Source organism: Phocoena sinus, chromosome 16 (assembly GCF_008692025.1).
Source record: "Phocoena sinus isolate mPhoSin1 chromosome 16, mPhoSin1.pri, whole genome shotgun sequence".
In the NCBI taxonomy this organism is placed as follows: Eukaryota; Metazoa; Chordata; class Mammalia; order Artiodactyla; family Phocoenidae; genus Phocoena; species Phocoena sinus.
The window spans coordinates 38270135-38284191 of record NC_045778.1 but is presented as its reverse complement, the minus strand read 5'-3'; the positions used below and the strand labels follow the sequence as shown (position 1 = coordinate 38284191).

Below are 14057 nucleotides of genomic sequence, written 5' to 3'. Positions count from 1 at the left end.
TGTCACCCTGAGAGGGGCCAGCAAACATGTGGCTCAGGCTGGCCCAACATACATGCTGGAGGAGGCTTGACACCTGCTCTTGAATGACTGTTCCCCTGTTTAGGAAGGAGCTGGCAGGTGGACTGAACCACTTTGATGCCTTTTGACCACAAACACTCCTGATCCCCTTCCACCAACGCCTGCTTGTCCTATGTCCTACTCTACAGAATGCGTCCATTAGTGATACATGTGCTAAGATGCTACCCTTTTAGCTGATGGGACACACCTCACAGGTAACAATAGTTATGGAGTTATGGTAGATATTGCGAACTCATAGTATTTAAAAATTTGAGACTTCTGGTCCAGACAGGATGGATTAGATCAATTTCTCTCTGCTCTTCCCTGCTAATAAGCACAACTATCAATTCTGCAAATAATATAAGAGACAGACAAAGGAGGACTCTGAAAGGTAGTAAGAAGAAAATGATGAAAGACAAAGGCAAAGAGAAATATGTTAAAAGCAACCAGAGAGAAACAATGCATTACCTACAGGGAAACACAGATTTGAATGACAGTGCATTTTTCATCTGAATCCGTGGAAGGCAGAAAGAAGCAGCCCATTTTTCAAATATTGCAAGAGAAGAAATGTCACCCACAAATTCTATATTCAGCAAAACTATCCTTTAGGAATGAAGGGGATATAAAGACATTCTCAGATGAAGGGAAACGAAAAGAATTTTTAGTTTCACTGTCAGGCCTACTTTAAAAGAATGGCTAAAAGAACTTCTTGAAATAAAAGGAAATATCTTGATGCATTAGGAAAGAAGAAGAAAGAATTGAAACAGCAGAAATATGGGTGCGTAAGTAGACTATTCTTTTCTTCATGAGTTTAAAAAGTAATATTTGATGATTGAAACAAAAAATTATAAAACCATCTGATACTCAAGAAGAGCATTATGATATGTAAAAATGAGGAAGGTAAGTGACCTAAATAGAAATGAGATTTCCACACTTTACTTCAAGTGATAGAACATTTTTACCAGTGGGCTGTGGTGTCACGTGTGTATTGCAATGCTCAAAGCAATTATTAAAGGATTATGAAAAGTACATTCAAAAACAGTATAGAATAATAAAGATAGAATCCTAAAATATGTTCAAGTAACATAAAGAAACAGAGGGATGAGAACCGCAGAAAACAGACAGAAAGCAAATAATAAAATGGCAGACTTAATTGCTGACATACTATTTATCTTAAATGTAAGTGGTTTAAATACATCAGATGACAGAAGCTGACAGAGTGGATTAAAAAAAAAATGACCTAAATATATGCTCTTTACAAGGAACTCATTTCAAACACAGTGACATAGGAAGATTGAAATAGAAGGATGGAAAAAGATATACCGTGCAAACATTACCAAAAAATTCAAGAGTGGGCATACTAATACATGATAAAATAGACTTCAGAGCAAAGAAACTTACTAGAGATAAAGAGGGACATTAAATAATGATAAAAGGGTCAATCCACCAGGAAGACAAAGATCCTAAATGTGTACATATCAAATAGCAGAACCACAAAATGCCTAAAGCAAAAACTGAAAGAGCTGAAAGAAGAAATAGATAAGTCCACAATGATAATTGGCAACTTCAACATCCCCTCTCAGCAGTAGATAGACCAACTAGATAGAGAATTAGCAAGGATTTTGAAGACCTAAACAACACAGTCACCCAAGAGGACCAAATTGATATGTATCAAACACTCCAACCACCAATAGCAGAACACATGTTTTTCCATCCCCCATGCAACATTCACCATAAGATATGGCTTGTCTTAGACCAAATCCTGGGTTATAAAACAAATCCCAACAAATTTAAAATAATTAAAATCATATAAAATGTGTTCTCTGACTGCAGTGGAATCAAACCATAAAGCAGAAATAAAACAACAGCAAGAAAATCTCTAACCATGTGGAAATTAAACAACACACTTAAAAAAAAACCCATGGGTCAAAGAGGAAGTCTAGAAGGAAATAAAAAATACATAGGATTGACCAAAAATGAGAATAAACATAACAGAATATGTGGTATGCAGCTAAAGCTGTGCTAACAGTGAAATTTATAGTATTAAACGCTTACATTAGAAGAGATGAAAGCCCTCCAATCAACATTCTGAGGTCTCACCTCAGGAAATTAGGAAAAGAGCAAAATAAACCTGAAGCAAACAGAAGGAAGGAGATAATAAAGATCAAAGCAGGAACTGATGAAATGGAAAACAGCAATGTGATAGAGAAAATCAATGAAACAAAAAGCTGTTTCTTAGGAAACCTTCGGAGAAAAAATGGGTAACGTGTACATAGGATCTCTCTGCTTTATTTCTTGTGGCTGTATGTGAATGTCCAACTACCTCTGTTAAAGTTTCAATTAACAATTGTATTTGATATCTCTGGGGGATCCTGTTTACAGTCCCAACAGTCCCTATACTGGACTGCTTTGTGTTCCTGCTATTGAGTTTGGGATCCTCAGAAATCCTGTTACTCATATCAAAATGCAAAGTTATTTTATTGAGAGCTTACCGTCTACCAGGTACTGTTCTAGGAGCTTGGGAAGCAGCAGTGAAGTAAAGAGACAGAAATCCCTGCCTTCGTGAGTGCAAATGTATGTGTATATGTCCCCAGGAGAGATGTCTGAGTATGGTTGAGTGAGGGGATTAGCAAGTCCTCTCCCCCAAAAAGCAACTATAAATCTTAACAAAATTGACAAAAGTAACCATTTTAGCACTTTGAAAAGACCAGAGGTATATATTAACCTGAGAGGCTTTTCTACTTGAAAAACTGCTGAGCTGCTGAGAGGAACAGTGGTACTCTGTGGAGTTTTGGCCTTGGGCTGCTCTGATATTCTCCCCTCCCAGCTTGGCTGATGAGGAGATTCTTTTAAGGTAAGAAATGCTGGGAGGACCATCAGCCTCTCTATTGTGGTAGAAGGGGGCTCACTTGACTTGGAGCAGTGTGCAAAGCCCACGTTCAGCAGTGTTGGCAGTGGGAGTGGCAGTCTTAGCGGTATTGAGCAGGGAGGCCCAGTGGTTCTGCTAGCCTGAGGTTTGGGTCACAGTTGGGTCAAGCATATCTCTGGCTGAGACAACATGCATGTGCAGGGGAGAGTGGAGGGCACCCAAAGGATAGAAAAAGATACACCAGGCAAGTAGGAACAATAAGAGAGGTGGTAGCTAAGTTAATAAGACACACTTTAAGACAAGAGATATTACTAGAGACAAAGAAAGAAGTTTTATAATTATAAAAGATCAACATATCAGGCTCATTTAACACATTGTATGGACCAAACAGCAGAGCCTCAACATACATGAAGCAAAAACAGAAAACTGAAAGATGAAATTTTTCAATTTTTCTAGAGTAATAGCTGGAAATTTCAATGCTCCACTCTCAATAATTGATAGACTTCTGAGAGAAAATCAACCAGGACACAGAAGATGAAGCAGTTTTACCTGACAAATAAGAATGCTTTACCCAGTGACTGCGTAATATATTCTTTTCACGTTTATTTGACACATTCTCCAGGATAGGCCGTATGCTAGGCCATAAAACAAATCTTTATAAAATTAGTATTTTATTTATGTGAGAAATCATATGAAGTCTGTTCTCTGACCACAACAGAATTAAACAGAAATTAGTGACAGAAAGAAATCTGGGAAAGTCCTAAATGTTTTGAATTTCAAACAACATACTTTTAAATAATACGTGGGTCAAAGAAGAAGTCAAAAGAAAAATTAGAAAATATTTTGAATTAAATAAAAATGAGAACACAGCATATCAAAACTTATAGGATGCAGCAAAAGTAGTGCTTAGAGAAAAATTTATGGCCTTTAAATGCCTATATCAGACAAGAAGAAGGGTCGAAAATCAATAGAAGCTTTCACCATAAGAAACTAGAAAAAGAAGGGTGAGTGAAATCCAAAGTAAGCAGAAGAAAGGTTATAATAGAGATTAGAACAGAAATCAATGGCATGGAAAACACACACACACACACACACACACACACAAAGAAGTATCAATGAAACTAAAAGTTGGTTCTTTGAAAAGATCAATGGACTTGACAAACCTTAAGTTAGACTGTCCGTGAGAATAAAAAAGAGAGAGAGAAAATAACCAATTACCAAAATTAGGAAAGGAAAAAGGAATCACTACAAACCCTACAAAAATTAAAAGGTTATAATCCTGATAATCCAGGTTTATTCTAACAAATTAGACAACATAAATGAAACGGAAAAATTCCTAGAAAAACACAAATTTCCAAAACTGATTTAAAAAGAAAGCTATAGTCTGAATAAACCTATAATAAGTCCAGAAGTTAAATTGTTAGCTAAAAACTTTCCAGCCACGAAAAGCCTAGGCCCACCTTGCTTTACTGGTGAAGCATACCAAGTATTAAAGGAAAATAAGAATACCAACCCCTCACAAAGTCTTTCCAAAAAGTTGAGAAAGCGTAGTCTTTTCAACAAATGATGCTAGGACAAAATATATAAAGAACACTTACAACTCAATAATAACATGATAAATAACACAATTAAAAATGGATAAAGAAGACATACAGATGGCCAACAGGCATATGAAAATATGCTCAGCATCATTAATCATCAGAGAAATGCAAATTAATCCACCATGAGATATCATCTCATACCTGTCAGAATGGCTAGAATCAAAAATAACACAAATAACAAATATTGGCAAGGATGTAGAGAGAAGGGAACCCTCATACACTGTTGGTGGGGAGGTAAGTCGGTATAGCTACTGTGGAAAACAGTGTGGAGGTTTCTCAAAAAACTAAAATAGAACTACCTCATGACCCAGCAGTTCCACTCCTGGGTATATATTCGAAAAAAACAAAAACACTAATTTGAAAAGATACATGCACCCCTATGTTCCTAACAGCACTATTTATGATTGCCAAGATATGGAAGCAACCTAAGTGTCCATCAACAGATGAGTGGATAAAGAAGATGTGGTATATATATACAATGGGATACTACTCAGCCATAAAAAAGAATGAAATTTTGCCATTTGCAGCAACATGGATGGACTTGGAGGGTATTATGCTAAGGGAAACAAGCCAGCAAATACTGTGTGTTATCACTTATACGTGGAATCTAAAAAACCAGTAAATATAATAAAAAAGGAACAGACTCACAGATACAGAGAACAAACTGGTAGTTACCAGTGGGGAGAGGGAAGAGGATTAAGAGGTACAAATTGCTATGTATAAAATAAATGAGGTACAAGGATATATGGTGCAACACAGGGAATATAGCCAGTATTTTATAATAACTATAAATGGAGTATAACCTTAAAAAATTGTGAATCACTATGTTGTACACCTGAAACTTACATAATATTGTACAGCAGCTATACCTCAATTTAAAAAAATGGCCAAAAAAGACTTGAATAGATATTTCCCTAAAGAAGATACATAAATGGCTCGCAAGTTCATGAAAATATGTTCAATATGATTAGTCATTAGAGAAGTGTGAATAAAACCAAAACATGGTGCCACTAAACACCCACTACAATGGCTATCGTAAAAAAAGATAGACAATGTCAAGCGTTGGCCATGTTGTGGTGAAACTGGAACCCTGTACATTGCTGGTGGGAATGTAAAATTGTGTAGCCATTTTGGAGAAACAGTTTGGTGATTTCTTAAAACATTAAACATAGACTTAACCATATGACCCAGCAGTTTCACTGGTAGGAATCTACCCAGGAGAATGAAAACATGTGTCCACACAAATACATGCATGTAGCTTTTCATAGCTGCTTTATTCATAATCACCAGAAGCTGGACACAATCTAAATATATCCATCAACTGGTGAATGGATAAACAAAATTTAGTAATTCATTCACTGGAATACGATTTGATAATAAAAAGTAAGAAACTGCTGATCTATGCTACCACAGCAGTGAACCTCAAAAACGTTGTACTAAGTCAACTAAGCCAGATGCAAAAAATTACATATTGCGTGATTCCGCTTATTTGAAATGTCCTGAAAAGGGAAATTTATAGAGTCAGAAAGTAGATTAGTAGTTGCTTAGGGCTGAATAGGGATTAACTATAAATAACTATTTATTTATAGTTTTGGGGGGTGATAGGGATGTTCTAAAGCTGTATTGCGGGGATGGTTGTGCAACTTTATAAATCTACTAAAATTATTGAATTGTACACTTATGATCAGTGAATTTTATGGGGAGTAAATTATGCTTCAGTAAAGCAATTTGTTTCTTTTTTAAAGCATATGCCCCGAAAAGGCTCCAAGGGCCGGCATTTCAGGCGTGGGGGAAGGTTATGGCTCAGGTGATCAGAGGCTGTGGAGGGACCAGCCTGCCAGTGTTTCTCAGGATTTGCATGCTGTGGTCTAGCATCTGGCCTTACATTCTTAGCAAGCGGTGCGGGAGTTTGGGCTCCACTTCCTTCCATTCCCTGGCCTTCCCCTTCAGTTGCACCTATTCAGAGCTGGTGCTGAGGCTGGAAGTACAGCGAAGATGTCACCCCAGCCTGGTGGGCATTAGAGTTTGGTCTCCCCCAGCCCTGCGATGCCTGCCAGAGGTCAGAGATGACCACAGAGTCCCGCTTAAATGCTGCCCCCTCTGCCCGCTGGTGCTGTCAGTGAAACTGGTTGGGCGCCCGAGTTGAGCGCTCCCTGTTGGCGTATCTCCTGTTGGGCCAGCCCACGGATCTGCCTCTGGAAAAGCCTGCCTCTTCTGGTCCACTGCACCCCAGGACCCTGCAGGGGCCAGGTCTGCCCCCATGAACCTGGTAGTGGGTGCCCTTCTGACTTGCATTCGTCTTTCTATTAGAACCTCATGCTGATTTGACCTAGTGCAGCCCATTCCTTGCCACGGGGCCTCACTTGTGAACTGGTCAATCCTTGCCATTTTAACTGGCCTTGACCTGAATTGTTCTCTGCCTCTGCAGCCCAGGCATTTTTTTGTTTGTTCCGTTCCTGTTGTGCCAGAGGGCTCCCAGATCCCGGCTCCTTCATCTGTGCTATGGCAGTGGGCAGCCGGGCCCTGGAGTCTCAAGCTGTGATCGGGACAAATGTCCTTCTCTGTCCTCTGACCACTTCCCCCTAAGGGAGAATGGGCAGAGAGCACAGGACCAGGGCAAGATGCCAGGAACAGAAACCCTCAGGCAGGGGAGGGACCCTCAGGAAGAGGCCACATGCTGGCGCTGAGGCTGTGGTCACTGAGACAGGGACCTTGCCAAGTGACTGGGGCAGAACCCGGGGACTCTAGGGACTTCCATGACTTACTGAGAGAAGTTCAAACAGAAGGAAAACAAGTCTCATCTCGAATGTGTGTCATCCTTGAAGTCGGAAGTTGCCATTTCCTGGGAGGGGCGGCTTTGACCTTTGGGGCTGGGGACAGTTCCTTTCTGACGGCAGAGTGCCCTCTCCCGGAGCAGAGACCCAGGCCTTAGTGAGCGTCTCAGGATTCTGCAAGATTTTAAGCGTGCCCTCCCTGGGGAAAGCAGCCCTGAGAGCAGCTCAACTGGTAGGTATGAAACTGTACCCCAGAGTCCCGGAAAACCACATTTTAGTTGAAATGCCACCAATTTCATAGAGTTATAATGTGTTTTCATACCATGATACCTCCTCAGTGCACTTAGGTGCCTTTCTTCAAGTTCAAGAAAATTGTCAAGAGGGTGGACGGGGGCACCTAAAAGGCGATTCGCAGCCAGTACATTTCCTGACCTTTTGCTTGACCTCTTCTTATGGGTTTGAGATACTAAATTTTTGCAAATGGGAGCAATTAAAATGGACATTGTGTCACCTGTGCTGATGCAGTTACCGCTGAAGTTGTGTAAGCTTTCTTCATGTTTTCTGGCGCACACACTTTCTCAAGGATAAAGAGTCAGGGCCATAGACTGTTTACATGTTGGATAAATTACAGGCACAGTTTTACTGTACTTTGAGAGCTTAGTTTAAAGCATTTTTCAGTCTTTTCTGAACCATCAGAGATTTTTAAAGATACTCCCACAGTCGAAGTATGGGATTTAATAAGTGATTTGTTCAGGATTTAGAGGGAAGGCAGAGATGTGATTTCAAAGAGAGAATATGAAGATATATGCTCAAAACTAAGATATGTAACTACTTGCTTCATTTGTATAATATTGAATAGTAGCAGTGTTATAAAACATTTATTCCTTCTGTGAAAGGCAATCTGCTGTGATGGTTAAAGATTCTGTGGCCAGGCTGCCTCAGTTCACATCTGGGCTCTGCCACTGATTGCTGTGTGCCTTTAGCTAATTTTTCAACCTCTCTGATAAAATGAGGGCAATAATTGTCCTAGCATATAGTGTGTTGGGAGGATTTCATGAGTTAGTCTGTATAAAGTGCTTCCAACAGGTAAATGGTGAGCTCTATGCAAATGGTTCTGTTATTACTCAGTCAGTACTTACGATTGATTCTTCTGTAAGCTTGTAAGGCCCATAGAACAAGGATGAAATGACACACATCCCACGCCCTGAGGTCTGCTTCTAGTAGGAGACCCAGAGGAACAAGACCATGGGATGCCCACGGAGCTGTCACAGACAACCAGAGGAGGTGCTCCTAACCCTGTCCCAGGGGTCTGTGGGTGGTAGGGAAGGCTTCCTGGGGGTGAAATCTAGGCCAAGTCTTGAAGGGTGAGTTAGATAGAGCATTACAGGAGAAGAGGGTTGGGGGAGGGCAGCACACAGACCTGGGGAGAGAAAAGCACAGCAGATGAGGAACCCTGGAGATTCAGGGCAGAGCAGCAGGGAGGTGAGGCTGGAGTTGGTGGCAGGGCCAGATGCCAGGGGATGGCAGTCATCATAGTAATAACAGTAACGGAGCCACACTGTTATTAAATGCCGTGCCCTGGCACAGTGCTAAGCATGGGACACACACCGTCTTCTTCCCGCCTCACAACAACCCCGTGAGTGGGTGCTGTGATTATCTCCATGCTACAGATGAGAAACCAATACAAAAAGTGTCGATGTTGGTGAGGTCTCCTGGCCAGTGAGAGGAAGAACAGCGAGGACTGCCAGCCCAGGCCACCTGGCTCCAGGACTCACACACTAGCATAGGTGTGCTGGGAAGCTTGGATCTGACTGTGAGAGCTTTGGTGTTGGCATTCACACAAATGAACAAGAAGTAGGTGCTGCAGAAATGTTAAGGCAATGGAAGGAGAAGCGGGAAGGGTTTGGCTATCAATGCTGGGGGTGGCTGCAGCTTCCCTGCATCCCTTGACTTTGAAAAGTGCATCCCTCTGGTCATAGGCATCGATTTGTGGGTGTCTGAGCCTCTGTCCGCATTCAGCTGAGCAAGCAAGGGGGCGAGGGCAGGGATGGCAGACTTGGGTGTGTGTCTCCTGACCTTCCTCCTGCATCCCCAACATCACTGCTGTGCAGTCTTATCCTCGCCCCACCCCAGGGCTCAGGCTCAGCTCCCTCCTTCCAGAGCCCTAGGCAGAGGCAGGCATGAGGAGGACAGGCCTGTGTGATGGGACCCGGTTGTTATTCCTGGAATAACGTGACAAACATCTACCTGGTTTTAGTGTCAGTTTGAGCTGTGCCACTCAGCAGCTTGTGCCAGTCACTCAGCTTCTCTGGGAATATTTCACCCTCCACAAAATGGGCACAAACCTGCCTTTGTCCCTGTGGCTCAGGGTCGTTTGAGGATTCAGTGAGATAATACCGGCTGTGGACTAATTCCTCATAGTTACTCAGGGAGCGCCTGTGTACCCTGCAGCTGAACACTTTATGGGATTTACTTCTGATCCTCATAAAAAACCCTGCAAGGTACAAATTACTCTCCCCAGATCAAGAACATGAATAAAACTGCCAACTCTTAGATGAAGAGCTAGCCCTCTCTACTATTTACGGACGTTTTGATTCCAGGTAACAGAAAAGCCAGCTCAGATGGTCTTACCCAGGAAGGGACTTGGCTGGCTCACCTGACCGGGGGATGCTGCAGTTGGGTGGGCTTTGCTCCGGGGGGCACAGGGCCCTTAGGGCAGTGGTGTCTGCTCCCAGCCCTTCTCTGGGCAGTGCTGCCTCCAGGCTTTGATGTGTCCTCAGGCCAGGCCAGCTCCCCTTGGGAAGGGAACGGTGGCAGCACGTGCTCTCACCCCTGGCCTCATGAAGGAGCCATCTTGCTTCCTAATGAGCAAACACAACTGAACTCACTGTTATGGGACCAACCTGAACCAAGCACTAAGGCCAGAGGATAAAACTGTGCCAAGCAGGGGGTGGGGGTCAGTGCCACCCAAACATGTACCTTCAGCCCTAGGGGGCAGGGAGTGGATGCTGAGCAGGTAACCCCAGGGACCTCTCCTTGCTTTTATTCTTATGACCTAAGACCAACACTACATAGAACTGCTAAAGTTTGGGTGGCCCAAAAGGTTCGTTCGGTTTTTTCCGTAAGATGGCTCTAGTAGCACTTAGTTGTCTTTAACTTCATTCGAGACAATTTTGTTAGATCGTATGTGACAGCTGTCATATCAGCGTGCATTTAAAAAAAGACATCAAAATTGGTGGATTTTTGTGTAGCCTTTTTAATATTGAAGTTGGAAGAAAAAAAGCAACATTTTTGGCATATTACACTTTATTATTTCAAGAAAGGTAAGAACGCAACCGAAATGCACAAAAAGATTTGTGCAGTGTATGGAGAAGGTGCTGTGACTGATCGAACGTGTCAAAAGTGGTTTGTGAAGTTTCGTGCTGGAGATTTCTCACTGGACGATGCTCCACGGTCAGGTAGACCAGCTGACGTTGATAGCGATCAAATCAAAACAATAATTAAGAACAATCAACATTATACCACGTGGGAGACAGCCGACGTACTCAACATATCCAAATCAAGGGTTGAAAATCATTTACACCAGCTGGGTTATGTGAATCGCTTTGATGTTTGGGTTCCACGTAAGTTAAGGGAAAAAAACCTTCCTGACCATATTTCCACATTCGATTCTCCACTGAAACATCATGAAAACGTTCTGTTTTTCAAACAAATTGTAACAGGCAATGAAAAGTGGATGCTGTACAACAAGGTGGAACTGATGAGATCACGGGGCAAGCGAAATGAACCACTGCCAACCACACCTAAGGCCGGTCTTCATCCAAAGAAGGTGATGTTGTGTATATGGTGGGATTGGAAGGGAGTCCTCTATTATGAGCTCCTTCCAGAAAACCAAACGATTATTTCCAACAAGTACTGCTCCCAATTAGACCAACTGAAAGCGGCACTCGACGAAAAGCAACCAGAATTAGTCAACAGAAAACGCATAATCTTCCATCAGGATAACGCCAAGACCGCATGTTTCTTTGGTGACCAGGCAAAAACTGTTACAGCTTGGCTGGGAAGTTCTGATTCATCTGCTGTATTCACCAGACATTGCACCTTCGGGTTTCCATTTACTTTACAAAATTATCTTAATGGAAAAAATTTCAATTCCCTGGAAGACTGTAAAAGGCACCTGGGACAGTTTTTTGCTCAGAAAGATAAAAAGTTTTGAGAAAACCATAATTCAAAAAGAGACATGTACCACAATGTTCATTGCAGCACTATTTACAATAGCCAGGACATGGAAGCAACCTAAGTGTCCATCTACAGATGAATGGATAAAGAAGATGTGGCACATATATACAATGGAATATTACTCAGCCATAAAAAGAAATGAAATTGAGTTATTTGTAGTGAGGTGGATGGACCCAGAGTGAGGTAAGTCAGAAAGAGAAAAACAAATACTGTATGCTAACATATATGGAATCTAAGGAAAAAAAAAGTTCTGATGGACCTAGGGGCAGAACAGGAATAAAGATGCAGATGTAGAGAATGGACTTGAGGACCCGGGGAGGGGGAAGGGTAAGCTGGGACAAAGTGAGAGAGTGGCATGGACCTACATACAGTACCAAACGTAAAATAGATAGCTAGTGGGAAGCAGCCGCATAGCACAGGGAGATCAGCTCGGTGCTTTGTGACCACCTAGCGGGTTGGGATAGGGAGGGTGGGAGGGACGCACAAGAGGGAGGGGATATGGGGATATATGTATACGTACAGCTGATTCACTCTGTTATACAGCAGAAATGAACACAACACTGTAAAGCAATTATACTCCAATAAGGATGTTAAGAAAAAAAAAGTTCTGGGAAGATGGAATCATGAAGTTGCCTGAAAAATGGCAGAAGGTAGTGGAACAAAAGGGTGAATACGTTTTTCACTAAAGTTCTTGGTGAAAGTGAAAAATGTGTCTTTTATTTTTACTTACAAAACTGAAGGCACTTTTTGGCCCACCCAATATTAAGGAAGCACCTGCTGACCTTACCAGTTAGTGTTCAGAGATTTCAAACTTACAGACTAAACCACCTCCAAGCCTTTGTGCAGACTCTGTGAAACTGGCAGGGACCAGGAAGGACGAGCTCTCACGGGGAGGCCCGGCAGAACCTCTGAGGTCGTGTAAACCGTTTATGATGAAAGGCCACGGGGAGGCTGCGGACAGGGAGGTGCCTTGGCAACTGCCTCACGAAGGAGCGGCTTTTATCCTGGTGTTCTTCACAAAATGCGTGCAAAAACGCCATACGTAGGATGAAAGCAGCAGAAAGTAACGCATCAGGACCCCCGGGGTCTGCAGGTCCTTTCTAGGTGCGCCCACTCTGGCCCAGGTTCCTGGGAAGCCTGCCATGGCCGTCCAGTCCCCACTCAAGGACTCGGAGAGCAGATTCCATAATAATGATGATCATAATGCTGGTAAGATAGTCATGGGTGACACAACGTACCAGATGCAGTTCTACGTGCTTGACACGTGTTACTCATTTATGAGAAAGAGTCATCTCAAGGGAGGCGCCATTCGTCTGCCTCGAAAGTGAAGTTCTGTAACTTGTACGCAGCTCCTCGGCACGTGCTGTTGATTGACCTCGTGTGGCAAGGAAAGCCCGTGGCACACTTCCAAAAGCCTAGAGCGAGATGTCAGGAAATTCGCCCTATTTGCACTAGTCCTTGGCCTTTATCAATGGCAGCTACCTTGGACGGGGGACCTGTCATTGTAAACGACAGTGAGATGCTAACATAGTTGTTGAGACCTGCGTTCCTCCTGCAAGATTCCACACTTGACCTTGCAAGGTACAAGGTTATAGGGTGGTGAGTGTGTTGTGGGCAGTCTTGGAAAGGCAGCCTGGAGCTGCTCGGAGAGGAACTGAGGAAGAAGCCCTCTGGGGGTCCTGGTGAGTTCTCACGGTCTGAACAGAGGTGTGCATGCTGGAGGAAAGGAAGCACATGGACACCTCGGAAGGTGAAACGAATCAACGGAAACACTGACTTTCAAAGCTGGTGTGGGAGCGGGAAGGGTTCAGGGAGGGCAGGCCCAGAAGGATGCTGGCAGGGCCAGATTGGCACATCTTCCTCAGCCCTGCTCGTGGAGGGCTTTCTGGGTCGGGATCTTTTGCCCGACAGACCACACTTTGGCATCCCAGCCATCCCAGTTCAGGCCACACTGAATCCCTCTGCAGTATGTGACGGACAGCTTTATGCCAGGATGAGGATCCTCTGCTCATTCAGCCGGAAACGAGATTGAACAGACCCCAAGGGGGCATAGTTCATATGTGGAGGCACAAAGCTTGTCCTGGATCCAGGGAAACACCAGGCACCTGGGGGATGAAGGTTGGGTGTCTGAATGCTCCTCGGTGGGAACAGTTAACTGCTCCTCTGGTGTATCCCAGTGAGGCAGGTATTTGATGGAGGGGTGGCACTCCTTATGCACAGGCGCTGTGGTTCGGTATGAGGGCGCTTTGAGCTCACATTCACTTATGAAAGCAAGGTGTGCCTGGGTGTTTGGTTCTTCATTTAAAAAATGTTCCTTGATGGGGTCATCTCAGTTTATACTATTGTTTTTTTTTTTTTCTGCTCCCAGACACACTTAGTTGTAGAGGCACAGAATTTCCACATGGCTGGCCTGGCCACACCCACCTCCCTTTGGGCAGCTGATATTGTTTATTTCAGACAATCCCAGGGACAGGCATGTGCTCCCCTCCTTCTCTGCCCAATCTTGGGCCAGGATGG

The 14057-nt window shown here is 43.3% G+C and overlaps 1 protein-coding gene across 1 annotated transcript in view; it reads left to right on the top strand.

Annotated features, from left to right (window-relative positions):
* Positions 1-14057, top strand: part of VSTM4 (V-set and transmembrane domain containing 4) — an 86737-nt gene that overhangs the window by 40521 nt on the left and 32159 nt on the right. The gene's annotated exons all lie outside the window — the stretch shown is intronic.